Source organism: Canis lupus, chromosome 2, assembly GCF_011100685.1.
Source record: "Canis lupus familiaris isolate Mischka breed German Shepherd chromosome 2, alternate assembly UU_Cfam_GSD_1.0, whole genome shotgun sequence".
In the NCBI taxonomy this organism is placed as follows: domain Eukaryota; kingdom Metazoa; phylum Chordata; class Mammalia; order Carnivora; family Canidae; genus Canis; species Canis lupus.
In genome coordinates this window covers 58,833,815-58,847,787 of record NC_049223.1, presented here as the reverse complement: position 1 = coordinate 58,847,787, position 13,973 = coordinate 58,833,815, and the positions used below count along the sequence as shown (strand labels likewise).

Here is a 13,973-nt window from a genome sequence, read left to right as displayed (position 1 = left end):
CCATAAGTTAGTTTTGCCTGATTTGAACTTTATATAAATGGAGTCCTACTTTTGGATCTGGCTTCCTTTGCTTACCATTAAGTCTGTGAGATTCATTCATGTTGTTGTTTGTGGGTGTGGTTCATTCTCTTAGCTACTGTAGTATTTTGCTATATGCCCGTACCATCATTTATTTATCCATTCTTCCATTAATGGACATTTGGGTTGTTTCCACTTTTGGATTAGGGTGCTATGAATGTTGTTGTACTTGGCTTTTGGTGAAAAAAAATGTACACATTTATGCTGGGAATAGAGAGAGAGAGATCAGACACACACACACACACATATGCACACACATGTAGAATTGTTGGGTCATAGAGTATGTGTACATTTAGCTTTCATATATTTTGCCAGTTTTCCAAAAAGGTTGTCCCTTTTTCCAACCCTCTCAACAGTATACGATGGTCCAAGTTGCTCCACAATCTTTTAAAAAACTTTACTTTTTTTTTAAAGATTTATTTATTTATAGACATAGAGAGAGAGAGAGAGAGGGGCAGAGACACGGGAGGAGGGAGAAGCAGGCTCCATGCTGGGAGCCCGACGTGGCACTCGATCCCGGGACTCCAGGACCGCGCCCTGGGCCAAAGGCAGGCGCTACATCGCTGAGCCACCCAGGGATCCCAAAAAACTTTACTCTTGTATTAAGATACACATAATATAAAATATACCATCTTAACCATTTTCAAGTGTACAGCTCAGGGATATTAAATATTTTTATAATGTGCCACCATACCACCATCCATCTCCATAACTCTTCATTTTATAAACTGCAACTGTAGTCCTTAAACAATAACCCATGATTCTCCTTCCCTCATCCCAGCCCCTGGGAACCACCGGCCTTCTGTCCAGAATTTTGGCTCCTCTAAGTACTCTGTAAATAGAACCACAGTATTAATCTTTATGTGACAGGCTTATTGCACTTAGCATGTCCTCAAGTTTTATCCACATTGTAGAATATGTCCGAATTTCCTTTCTTTTTAAGGATGAATAACATTCCACTGTATAGACCACACCTGCTTATCCATTCACCTGTGGATGGACACTTGGGTTGCTTCCACGTTTTGACTGTTGTGAATCATGCGGCTATGAACATGGGTGTGCACATACCTCTTTGTGAGACCCTCAATTCTTTTGGGCATATACCCAGAGGTGGACTTGCTGGATTGTATGGAAATTCTATTTTTAATTTTTTAGGAGCCTCCATGCTCTTTTCCAAAGAGGCTGTACCATTTTACATTCCTACATTCCTATTCTCCACACGCCAAGCTTGTTTACCCACGGAGCCTTCACTCTGTTCCTTTGCTTGGAAAGCTCTGCAGCCAAGGCTCTGCAAGACTGACCCTTTCTCATCATTGTTTCCGCTCGGACAGCCCCTCTCAGAGAGGCCTTGGGACCACAAAGGCATTCTTTGTCCCATTATCCTGCTTTTTTTGCATCATAGCCCGCCTTACAAACTGGCAGTTATTTATCCTAGTCTGTTTCTCCCACCAGCTCGCGGGGATCTTGTCTGTCGCGGTGGCCACTGTGCCCCCAGCGCCTCGAAGAGTACCTGGCGCTAGGACGGCGCTCAGCACCGGGCAAGGGATGGGCCCGCGGGGCTGCGCGCTCGCTTCCTCGGGTCCGAGCCGCCTCTGGCCGCGAGGGACGGGTGAGGGCGGTGGCCGCCGGCGAGGGGGCGTGGCAGCTCCGCCGGAGGCCCCGCCCCCAGCCCCGCCCGTGTCCTTGTTCTCCTCCGCGGGTCTCCATAAAGTTTTTTTGGCAGCGCGCCGCGCGAGGGCTTCTGGGAGGGCCGGCCTGGACCAATCAGGAAGTGCGGGCGAGCGGCGCGAGAAGCGGCGGCCGCGTTCTCCACCCGGGACCAGGGCGGCTGAGAAGGCTGCAGTGTCAGGTAAGGGCGTCTCTCTCCCCGTCGCTGTCCCTGTCCTTCCTACTTGGCGGCTTGTCCTTGAACCCGGGGCCCACGCTCGGAGCCATGCTGCCCGCGCTTCCCGTTCGCCTCATGGTAGCCCAGCACGCCTGACACTGGCGACCTCGCGCCCGGTCCGACAGCCCCCCATCCTAGCGCCGGGCTGCGCCCTGGGCGTGCCTGCTGCCCTCTTTCCGAGCATGAGGCTTCGGCTTCCTGACTGGCCTCTTCCCCGCACTTGGGCGCTCTGCAGCGGCGCGCCACGCCCACGCCCCCGCCCCCGCCCACCCGGGGCTGGATCGGCGCCGCGCCCCGCCGCAGCGCCCCGCCTTCCCGCCGGTCTCCTGCGACGCGCCCTGCCTTCCGAGGGCGGAGGTCTTTGGGGTGACGGTGACGACCCCGTTAGCCTCGCTCAATCCTTGGCCTGTTTCCTGTACCGCCATCAGGGGAATGCTACTCCCCATCTGGGGACACGCTGGAGATTAGAACCTGGAGGTGGCCTGCACCTTCTCGCGGCTCACAGCACCCCATCCGCTGCAGGGGCAACGCCTCCGTGTGCGGAGTCTCTTTAAAAAATTACGGGGCGGACCCCAAGGATCTTCGGTCAAAGTTTGACCACCCATTCGCTGCTATGGGTTTGCCCCTCTCGCTTGTGAGATTTTTGTTTTTGTTTTGGCCGAATTTGCCTTTCAGCAAGCGTAGGGGTCACCTTTTGTATTCTGTCCGGAACCTGAGAAGGTGCCCTTGGACGTAATAGCATTTCTCTTTCCTCTGTTCTTTGTATTTTGGACATTTTGATTTTTCATTCATGGTGAATTGTTATTCAAGGCTCATAGTTTTAAATACGGATATATTAGGCTAACAGATCCTATATTTGTATCTCCAGAATGGGCCTCTCCCTCGACCTATACCCAGCTGCCTGTTTTCTCTCTCAACTGAGATGGTTGATAGGGAACTCAGACTGAACATGTCAAGATAGGCCTAGCAAGCTTTCCATCTATCTTACCTCCCAAACTGCTCTTCTTGGTGTTTTTTCTATCTGAGTGATATAAAAGGCTCTAGCCAATAACCTTGCAGTCACCCTTGTCTGCTCTCTTTTTTTCTCCATATCCAGTGCTTGCCACCCTAGGCCAAGTCACAACCACCTCTCACCTGGATTATTGAAATAGTCTCCCAGCTGGTCTCCTTGCTTCTGCCCTTGCATTCATGCCCTATTTTCAGCACAGCAGCTAGAAGGATCCTTTTGAAACACAGGTCAGATCATATCACTCCTTTACGCAAAAACTCTACAATGGTTTCCATCTCATTTAAAGGCAAATACCTTATAGTGAGCCTTAAGGCTTTACGTAATCTGACCTGCCATTACTTTCCCACTCTCATTTTCTGCTGCGCTCCCCTTCCATGGCCTCAGACATGCTTTGGCCTCAGGGCTTTTGTGCTTGCAGTTCAATACTCATGTGGTTTGCTTCCTTTTTTTCAGGGTTTTATTTCTAGGGGTCACCTAGTGAGGCTTTCCTCAGTTCCTATTTTCCTTTACTGCCTTAGTTCTTCTTAGCAATTGTATTTTAGTTATTTGCCTCATGTATTGTCTTTCCCTTCCAGAATATGAAGCGGGGAGAGGTTTTTATGTTTTGTTCCCTGATAGATCTTCAGCACCTAGACTTGGCACACAGTAGGTACTCAATAAATACAAAATAAAGGGATGTTCCTGGAACTGCTACGGGCTTGGGAATACAGTGGTGAATGAAACAGGACTGCCCTCATTTAAGTAATGTTCCTATGGAGGACACCACCAACAATGAACACACAAATGTAGGATGTAGTGTCAGGGCTGTTTTTAAAGGAGGACAAGTATATCTAAATTGGGACCTGATTGAAATAAGAGAGCGAGTTATGGGAATAGCTGGGGTGAGAGCATTCATGGGAGGGGAATAGCAAGTGCAAAGACCCTAAGATGGGAACAGTTGGAGAAGTGGTGAATTTGAGTCTGAAGCTGAGCTCTGAATCTGCTTCTTGATGGACTGAAGTAGAAAATAAGGTAGAGGGAAATACTGATGTTCTAAGGCGGAGGAGAGGTCAGCAAAGACCCAGAGGTGAGGCCCAAGGTGTATTCAGGGAACAAGCCACTTTAATTCATTAAATATTTATTTGGTACCTATTTAATGCTAAACTTGGCTGCTGAGGATTTAGAGGTGAGCAGTGTGACTTACAGGAGTTTGCTGTGTAGAGAAGGAAGAATAAGGAAGAAATAATTAAAACTATTCCACCAGAGAAAAACAGAAATAGAAGATTCAGAATAGTACGGGAAGGGTTTGGGGTGGGGAGTACTGCCCTAGCTGACTTTGCAGGATATATGGGAGTTCCCCGTGTGACAGTGTAGGTGTGGGATGCGTTATAGGAGAATGTGCAGCTACGTGTGCAGGAGTAGAAAGAGAAGAAACAGCGCAAAGCACCCCTAGCAGTAGAGACTTACTAGGGTATCTTTAGGGGAGGATATTGAGAGATGTGAATGGTAAGAGTGACAGTGTCAAATCGCAGGCACTTCCTCCTGGAGGGGACCTGGAAGGTGTCCCTGGTAGGACTGAAGGAGTGGAGCATTTCAGAAAGACCTCTTGCCAAGGGGAGGGTGAGTTAGAGGAGCTCAAAGGCTTAGACTTTTGAGGTAGTTAGGAGAAAAGCATGAGGGTCAGAGTGAAAGCAAGAGAGATGGGGATTCCCTTTTGTAAAAGGTTTGAGAGGTAGACATGGCAATTGGCTAGTTGTTCAGGAGCCAAGGAAGGGACCTCTGAAGTGACTCCTGGGTGGTTTCTGGCTGAGATGCTGGATGCTAGTAGTTTTACTAAGAGACGGGGCACCCAGGAGGAGGAAGTGGTGGTGTTGGCAGCTGAAAGGAGAGAGAAATGATGAGTTTGGTTTGGGACACAGGTAGTTTGATGTACCCATGGGTCATCCAATTGCAGTTGTCAGGGGGGGCAGTTGGAGATACTAGCTCAGGTGAGAGAGCTGGCCTGAACATAGAATAGTTTCTACCAAATTTTTGTTTTAATAAATCAGCATTCTCACCTGGGCTCAGAAAGTCCTCAGAGGTCTTTGGGTGGCCTTTCTGGGGAGGGGTCCTATGAGCTTCCTGACAGTGCATCTTTAAAAATATATGTGTAGTTCTTTTGTGTGCACGTATGTACATAAACATTAGATTCATAGAGGTCTTTGGCCATCCAAAAGATTGATAACCACTGGCAGGGATTCTAATTGAAGCCATGGCCAAAGGTGGATCTTATCTAGAGAAATATGCAGCGTGAGAAGAGGAGGTTCAAGGATAGAAGGTTGGCATTTAAAGGATGGGTAGATGTAGAAACCACAGCAGAGGAGGCTTGAGAGAGGGAAGAATTGGAAAAGCAGGAGGAGAACCAGGAAAAGGCGGTATCTTCAAGTTAGGGGAGAGTGCTTCAGGAATGGTTAGGGTATCAGAGGCTGTGAGAGAGGAAGGGTTGAAAGTCCATTGGACTTAGTATTTAGGTCATTGGTGGCTACAAAGGAAATCAGTAATTGGGAGGGCAAGCAGAAATTACATTATAGTGGGTGATGAATGGATGAGGTGTGACAAAGGATGCTGTCTCTTTGTAAATAGAGCAGGAGCTAAAGGAGCATTTGGGGTTGAAGATTTTTTAAATAAGCTTTTAATTTTAGAATAGTTTTAGGTTTACAGAAAATATGCCAGGTTAGTACAGAGTACCCTGTACCCTTCACCCAGTTTCCCCTATCGATGAAGAATTTTAGGAAAGAAGAGACCTGAACTCTAGGAAAAGGAGCCAAAGACATTGGAAATAAGGACAGCCGTCATTTCCCGAGCTCTGGCTGTGTGTGAGTCCCTGCCATGGCCTCTGCTTGTATAATCTTTTTTTTTTTTTTTTTTTAAGATTTTATTTATTTATTCATGAGAGACACACAGAGAGAGAGGCAGAGGCACAGGCAGAGAGAGAAGCAGGCTCCATGCAGGGAGCCCAATGTGGGACTGGATCCCGGGACTCCAGGATCACGCCCTGGGCCGAAGGCAGGCACACTCAACTGCTGAGCCACCTGGGCATCCCTTTGCTTGTATAATCTAATGTCATCATCACAGCAGCCCTCTGGTGTCTAAATCTTCTCCCTTTCTGGTCTTCCTTGTTCCAGTAAGTGGCATCTCCATGCTCCCAAGGTATTCAGGCCTAAAACCTTGTCATTGTCTTTGACTTCTTTTCTCTCACACTCTACATACAGGATTCATACCTACATGAAATTTGTGCTTAAAATGTATACATGAGTCATACCCACTTTTGTCTCTTCCACCAGTATTATCCTGGTCCATACCACTCTCATGTATCACATCTGGGTGATAGAGCAGCCTCTTGACTGCTCTCCTGGGTTTCACTTTGTGCCCTTCCTCTCCTCAGTCTCTTCTCCATGCAGAAGTGAAAAGCCTTAATCCTTCAGTAGTTCCTAATACACATAGACTGAAATCCAATGTTCTTATTACCTTGTGCTGTGAAGCCTGTACCATCCAGCCCCTGCCCTAACTCCTTCTCCCACCATTCTTCCCTGTGATTGTGTGCTTCAGCCATCGGGCCTCCTGCTCTTCTTCCCATATGCTAAATGTGTGTCCGCTTTGAATCTTTTGCTTTCATTGTTTCCTTTGCAAGAACATTCTTCCCAGATACCAACATAGGTCACTCCCTTACTTCATTCAGGTCTTTTTTCAGGAATTTCCTTTTTATTTATTTTTTAAAAGGTTTTATTTATTCGTTCATGAGACAGAGAGAGAGAGAGAGAGAGAGACACCCAGACAAAGGGAGAAGCGGGCTCCTCACAGGGAGCCCAATAGGGAACTCGATCTCAGGACCCTGGGATCATTCCCTGAACCGAAGGCAGACGCTCAACCACTGAGCCACCCAGGTGTTCCCAGCAGGTTCTTTTTTAGAGAAGCTTCATAGAACACCCCTTCAAAAGCATTCCCACTATCCACTCTCCCACATCTCCCTGTTTCATCTTTTTGTAGCATTTATCAATACCTGGCATCATGTGTCTATTTGTTTATATATATATTTTTTAAGATTTTATTTATTTATTCATGAGAGACAGAGAGAGGGAGGCAGAGGCACAGACAGAGGGAGGAGCAGACTCCATGCAGGGAGCCCGGTGTGGGACTTGATCCGTGACTCCTGAGATCATGCCCTGAGCCGAAGATGCCCAACTGCTTAGCCACCCAGGCATTCCTGTTTATGTACTTTAATTGTCTTCTAACAGCTATGAGTTCTTTGAGTCTGGGAAATGTCTGGTTTTTTCACAGCTCCATCTCCAGTGTCTTGAACAGATAATACGTAGCATATGGGAGATGTTTAATAAATATTTGTTGAAGGAAAGAAGATGGGGCTCTAACTTTGGTGGCCCTCACAAGGTCAGCATAGGAATTTAAAAAATAAGGAGTCATTATGGTGCAGGCTAGCTTGGTTCGAGGACCCAGAGGAGGTCCTTTAAGACCAGCCAAGAGGGTTCTCGTCTTTGTGTGAAATAGAAATCAAACGTGAGCCGAGAAGAAGTGAGAGCAGAGTTAATTGAAGACAGAGAGAAAGAGAGAGTGCAGTTACAGACAGAGCATCTGGGAGACTGAGAAAAGAAGAGTGAATCTTGTCTTTGCTTGGGGGCTGGGGTTTTTATTGAGGATTGAGATCTGTTTTAAGGTGCCTTTTTAGGTATCCAGGAACAGGTTAAAATGGATGAATGTTTAGGTGTCTTCCATAAGTCACTTATGCCCTGGAGCCAGGGGTCTTGGTGAAGCAGTGATCTGGAAAACATACGTGATGCCCCTGACCGGTCACTCTTTAGATGTGCTTTACTGTGCACATTGACTCCTTGACCTTCACGAGGGAGACATACATTATCTGTACTATAAGGCATGTATTAGGTGGTGGTGCAGGTCCTAGCAAGAATAAAGGCGGCAGAACAGTCTCTCGTGGGGTCCCTTTGATTTCCTTATCTCAATTAGACATTCTTGACAAAATTTGCGGAAGCTTATTCTGTCGGTGACTGTATTGGGGATTAGCTACTATTTGAGGACACTGTTGGAGGTTAAAAAAAAAAGAAGTAAAGCTACAAGAGGCTTTAAGTTTTAGGCTATTTGAGGGAGGTGGAGGTCTAGGTATTAACAGACGATAATGTGAAACAAATAAAGGAGGTCAGTGTCGGCAGGATGGTAAGCTAAGAGGTCCTGATGCTTGTCTGCACATAAAAATAGCACAACCGCCAACAGACAACTACATATTGGTGGAAAAAGAGCTCCTAAGTGAAATAAGGAGGCTGTAGAAACCCCGTGGAGCACCACAACTGTGGATTAGCCACATGGAAAACTGTAAGGCAGATAATGGAGTAGAAAAGAATTTTGTTGAGGGGAGCTCTTGTGGGGTGGGTGATGAAGAAAACCATCTGGTAGGCAGGACTTGAACTGGTGGTAAAAATAATAGCCACGGTTTCCTAAATGGTTGCTGTGGGGCCTGTGAAGGAGATGCAGCTCTTTTTTCATTTCACAGATGGGCCCAGCAAGTGTAATTAACTTGTCTACAGTCGCCCCACTGGAGTGGAGTTGCTGGCTGGAGCTCAGGGGTACAATGGAAGTGATTAGATATTCCTGGTTGGGAAAAATGGCACGAGCAAGGCCAAACAGCAGAGCATGCATAAGGACGGTTAGGGGCAGAGTAGATTGGGTAACTGGTATATAGGGTTTCATCAAAAGCAGGGCCTCATCTGGATCCTTTTGAGTGGAAGGTTTGAGGACTTTTGAGAGCAACATAGGGAAAGTGATGGAAAGATTGAGGTGATCACAGCAAGCAGAATGACATGGAGCAGAAGGAGCTTGAAGACATGTCCTGGGGTCTCTCAAGAACTTGGGTTTAAAGGGATGGAAGTCTGGCCTCCTGGTGAGGAAGATGGAAGCAACAGTTAGACTAACTTTATTGTAATCATTTTCTAATACATGCAGAAATATATATGTTACGCTGTATGTCTTAAGTTTACACCATGTTATGTATCAGTTATCTCTGAATAAAGCTGGAGGGAAAAGGCGATAATTAGAAGATGCTGCAAAAATACAAATATCTCTAGCTGTTTAAATCTGTTAGGTAATGAGAGTTTGGATAGCGAGTTTAGAGAGTGAAGGATGTCCTGTCAGCTGAATATAACGTATTTGGTTTCCTGAATTTTTGTTAGGAGCAATAGTTTGGATAATGAGGAATACTTACCTGCTTTCTCTCAAAAAATGTATCTTCATCTCATTGGTTTTTAAGCCTGGAGAGTGGAGAATACCTGTAACTAAACAGTCTGAGGTCATGTCCAGATGTAAAGGAGAAGAATGAGTTAGAACCAGAGAGAGAGAGGGAGAAGCCAGGGGACAGAGAGGCGGCGATTAGGGCAGGTGGTGGTGGGGAGTGGTAAATGCATTTTGAGACGTGCCAGGTGTGACAGTTATGTGCTTGAGTAGAAATGCGTAGGCAGTGCCTGGAAGCACTCTGGGTTGGAGTGTGAGTGCGGGGAGCAGAGTGGGAGTGTGGATTTGATAGTCATTGCCGTCAAGGATTCAGGGCAGTGGTGAGACATACTGAAGCAGAGCGTTTAGAGCAATTTAAAAATTAACAAGTTGGGGTGCCTGGGTGGTTCAGTCAGTTAAGCATCTGCTTTTGGCTCAGGTCATGATCTCAGGGTCCTGGGATTGAGCCCCACGTGCTTCTCCCTCTGCCTCTGCTGTTCCCCCTGCTTGTGCTCTCTGGCTCTCATGTGCTCTGTCAAATAAATAAATAAAATCTCTAAAAAAGAAAGTAACAAATGATTTAAAATCAGACAAGGTCACATATAGCCATGGAAAATAATTCGGACTGATGGGGGAGGGTATAAAATGAAAAGTCCCAATTCTTTCCTTAGCTTTCTGGAGGCAAGGCTAAGTTAAGTTTCTTGCCATGTTTCTTGCTTTTCTGTAAATTATCTGTCAACAGACTTTAAGTGTATACAGTGAATTTTTACGTATTTATTCACTCATGTGTCTACCGGTCATGTTGAGATATGAAACATTTTCAATACCCTAGTGTCTTAGAGTGAGCTGCCATAGATTGGATGGCTCCGTTTATTTTGCCACAGTTCTGAAGGCTGGAAGTCGAGATCAGAGTACCAGCCAACATGGTTGGGTCCTGGTGAGGATCTGCTTCCTGGTTTTTAGATGGCTGCTGTCTCACTGTGTGCTCGCATGTTCTTTTTCTGGGTGAATGCACTGGAGGGGGCTGGGTAGGAAGCAAGCCCTCTGGTCTCTCTTAGTGGGACACTAATCCCTTCATAAGGACCCCATCTTCATGAGCTCATCTAAACCTAGTTACCTTCCAAAGGCCCCCTTTTCCATACACCATCATATTGGGTCTTAGGGCTTTGACCTAGGAATTTTGGAGGGGCACATTACAGTCCATAGCACCCAGGAAGTTTTGTTGTGCTCCTTTCCAGTTGGTTGCCCCCACCCCAGAATAACTACTGTTCTGATTTCTATCACCATAGACTTAGTGTTTCTGTTCTTAAAATCCGTATAAGTGGGATCATGCAGTATGTTTGTTTGTTTGTTTGTTTGTTTTTAAAAATAAATCTGGCTGCTTTAGTTAACCACTATGTCTGCAAAATTTATCCATATTCCATGTAGCTGTAGTTCAGTCTCTTCTGTTGCTGTGTGGTATACCAAGGTATGAATATACCACCATAAAAATCCCAAATGAGATAATTCTGTATATATAGTGGTTTTAATATTATTTGGTGGTGGTGGTGGTGGTGGACTCAGACTTTTATTAGAATCTGATAAAATCTGGGATGCATGGGTGGTTTAGCAGTTGAGCGTCTGTCTGCCTTTGGCTCAGGGCGTGATCCTGGTCCAGGGATCCAGTCCTGTGTTGGGCTCCCTGTGAGGAGCCTGCTTCTCTCTCTCTGCCTCTCTGTGTGTCTCATGAATAAATAAAATCTTTAAAACAAAAAAAGAATCTGGTAAAAGCTGTAGTGCTTTTCTTATATTAAGGAAAACAATATGCATATATTTGCAGAGGTTTCTAGTACCTTTGATATGATACCCTCAGGACAAAGACAAGAAGTGTTCTTTGGTTTATATCAGTGCTTCTCAGCCTCTGCACTATTGATATTTTGGGCTAGATAATTCTTTGTTGTGGGGGCTGTGCTGTGTATTGTAAGATGTTTAGGAGCACCCTTGGCCTCTACCCTCTAGATGTCAGTAGCCTGTGGCCCATCTCCCTGAATTAGGACAACCAAAAGTGTCTCTAGATTTTGCCAGTGACCCCTGGGGAGGCAAATTTGCCCCCATTTGAGAAACATTGGTTTAGAAAAGAGCCAGAGCCAGAGACCTTTTAGTGATCTTTCCCTGCTTATGCCAGTTGTAAGATGGAGCTAGTGTCATTCATAAGGTTCTATATACAGATAATTTCCATCACCACTGAAATGCTACTTTCTTTCTTTCTTTTTTTAGGTTTTATTATTTGACAGAGAGAGAAAGCACTAGCAGAGGGAGTGGCAGAGGGAGAAGCAAGCTTCCCATTGAACAGGGAGCCCTTTGAGGGGATGGATCCCAGGATGCTGGGATGATGACCTGACCTGAAGGCAGGTGCTTAACCAACTGAGCCACCTAGGTGCCCAAGGCTGCTCCTTTCAAGGACACAGGAAATGAATTTAAAGACTGACTTAAGGGGCACCTGGGTAGCTCAGTTGGTTAAGGGCCAGCCCCAGGGTCAGAAACTGCTATGGGGCAAAGCTAGGATATGATGCACACTTCTTCCATTCCAGGCCCAACTTCAACTCTGCTATAGGACTGGTCAGCCCTCTGGAGAGTTGAGAGTTTATCAGAAAGGTCCCTATGTGTGTACTTTATATTTCTTTGCGATACCAGATTGCTCCTCTTTGCTCATTGGAGAGGAAATAATACAAGTGGCATTTTTTGTATCAGGAAAGCTGATACTTTGCCTTCCTTACTGCAAACACTGAGTCATGCAGGCCAGTACTAGTACTGAATCATCCAGGTCTTTAATTCCTTTTCTGTCTAGGATAATTTATTTTAGTTCTTTGTTTTTTTTTTCCAGAAGTCTACCTTCTGAATTATGATTAGATCCAAGTCTCTTTTACTTAGTCTCACAGAACTAGAAAGAATTCTCCAAAAACAGATTTTTTTTCATCCTTTTTCCCCCTTATCCTAAAGGCACCTGAAACAGTATCTGTTAAGATGTCATTTTCTCTTTGTTGTTATCATTTTTTTTTTAAAGATTTTATTTATTTATTCATGAGACACACACACACACACACACACATACACACACAGAGGCAGAGACACAGGCAGAGGGAGAAGCAGGCTCCATGCAGGGAGCCCGATGTGGGACTCCATCCCGGGTCTCCAGGATCACACCCTGGGCTGAAGGCGGCACTAAACCGCTGAGCCACCTGGGCTGCCTGACTGTTGTTATAATTGACAGCTGACAGATACAGAAGAAAGTGGAATGATCCAGTCATTGAAACATAGTTTACATTTTCAAAAGTTTAGAGGAGAGCAGAATTGGTATTAAACTCTTGATACCTCAAGTGAGGCTTTACTCATTAATTTTTGGTGTTAAATATTGCACACTTTTCTTGTGTTTCAATCCCATTAAGTCCAATTAATAAGGTTTGAGGGCAAGATTTCTACTCCAAAATTTTTTTTTTTTAATTTTTATTTATTTATGATAGTCACACACAGAGAGAGAGAGAGGCAGAGACACAGGCAGAGGGAGAAGCAGGCTCCATGCACCGGGAGCCCGACATGGGATTCGATCCCGGGTCTCCAGGATCACGCCCTGGGCCAAAGGCAGGCGCTAAACCGCTGCGCCACCCAGGGATCCCAAGATTTCTACTCCAAATTCAGTGCTAAATTTCTTTTGAATCACACTTTCATTGTGGAAATTTGGAGTTCTAAGAACAGTATTTGAGGGGCACCTGGGTGGCTCAGTGGTTGAGCGTCTGCCTTTGGCTTAGGGCATGATCCTGGGGTCCTGGGATGGAGTCCCTCTGCCTATGTCTCTGTCTCTCTCTCTTTTTAAAAGATTATATTTATTCATGAGAGACACAAGCAGGCCCCATATGGGGAGCCCGACGTGGGACTTGATCCTGGCACTCCAGGATCATGCCCTGAGCTGAAGGCAGGCGCCCAACCGCTGAGCCACCCAGGCGTCCCTCTCTGTCTCTCATGAATAAATAAATAAAATCTTAAAAACAACAACAAAAAACCCCACAATATTTAATAGTAGGTAAATACATTTAAGAATTGTAACTGTCTTCCAGAAGTTCTTACTGAATGATACGAATTTGTGCTTAAATGAGTTATAATTTAGTATCCAATATTTACTAGAAGATTTTTTAAAGCAGAGATGTTTATAATTGAATGACAAAATGTTGCCAAATTGGCAACTTTGGAATCAAAGCTTAAAGAACGTTTACAATGATATAAATTAGTAGAGTTTTTATAAAATCATTTCTGTGTATCATCAACTCCTAGAAGTAGATAGGGATTATCATCTCCTTTTTATAGATGAGGAAATTAAGAGGAGAGATTTAGATTTTATCCCAGGGGTAAATTGACCCACTTTAGCTAGTAAGTGAACATTGTAGATTCAAACCAGGAGATTCAAAGTCCAGTCTTCTCTTGTTTACCCATTCTGTGTAAAAAAATAAAAATAAAAAAATATATATGTAGATGTTACTTGTTTTACTGTCACATTATAACTTTCAAAAATAATTGGTAAAAGGAATAACATTGTTATATATTTTGAAGAGAAAACGTAGAACTAGCACTAGTTATTTCCTCTGAAGTATATAGCCCCCCCCCCCACAGCATCCATAAAAACATAGCAGTGCTAAAAGTGCATTTTTTAGATTGCAGGGTCTTTATAGTTGGAAGAGATAATATTTAGGTGTGTGGTAAGATTAGAATTTCATAATGACTACT

General features: G+C 45.0%; 1 protein-coding gene across 1 annotated transcript in view; it reads left to right on the top strand.

Moving 5' to 3' along the window:
- Positions 1–1,775: 1,775 nt before the first annotated feature.
- The window catches only part of NUP93 (nucleoporin 93), a 108,699-nt gene continuing 96,501 nt past the window's right edge, over positions 1,776–13,973 (top strand). Inside the window, exon 1 of the mRNA XM_038531002.1 lies at positions 1,776–1,927. The gene's annotated coding sequence lies outside the window, so the exon portion shown is untranslated. The remainder of the gene's footprint in view (positions 1,928–13,973) is intronic.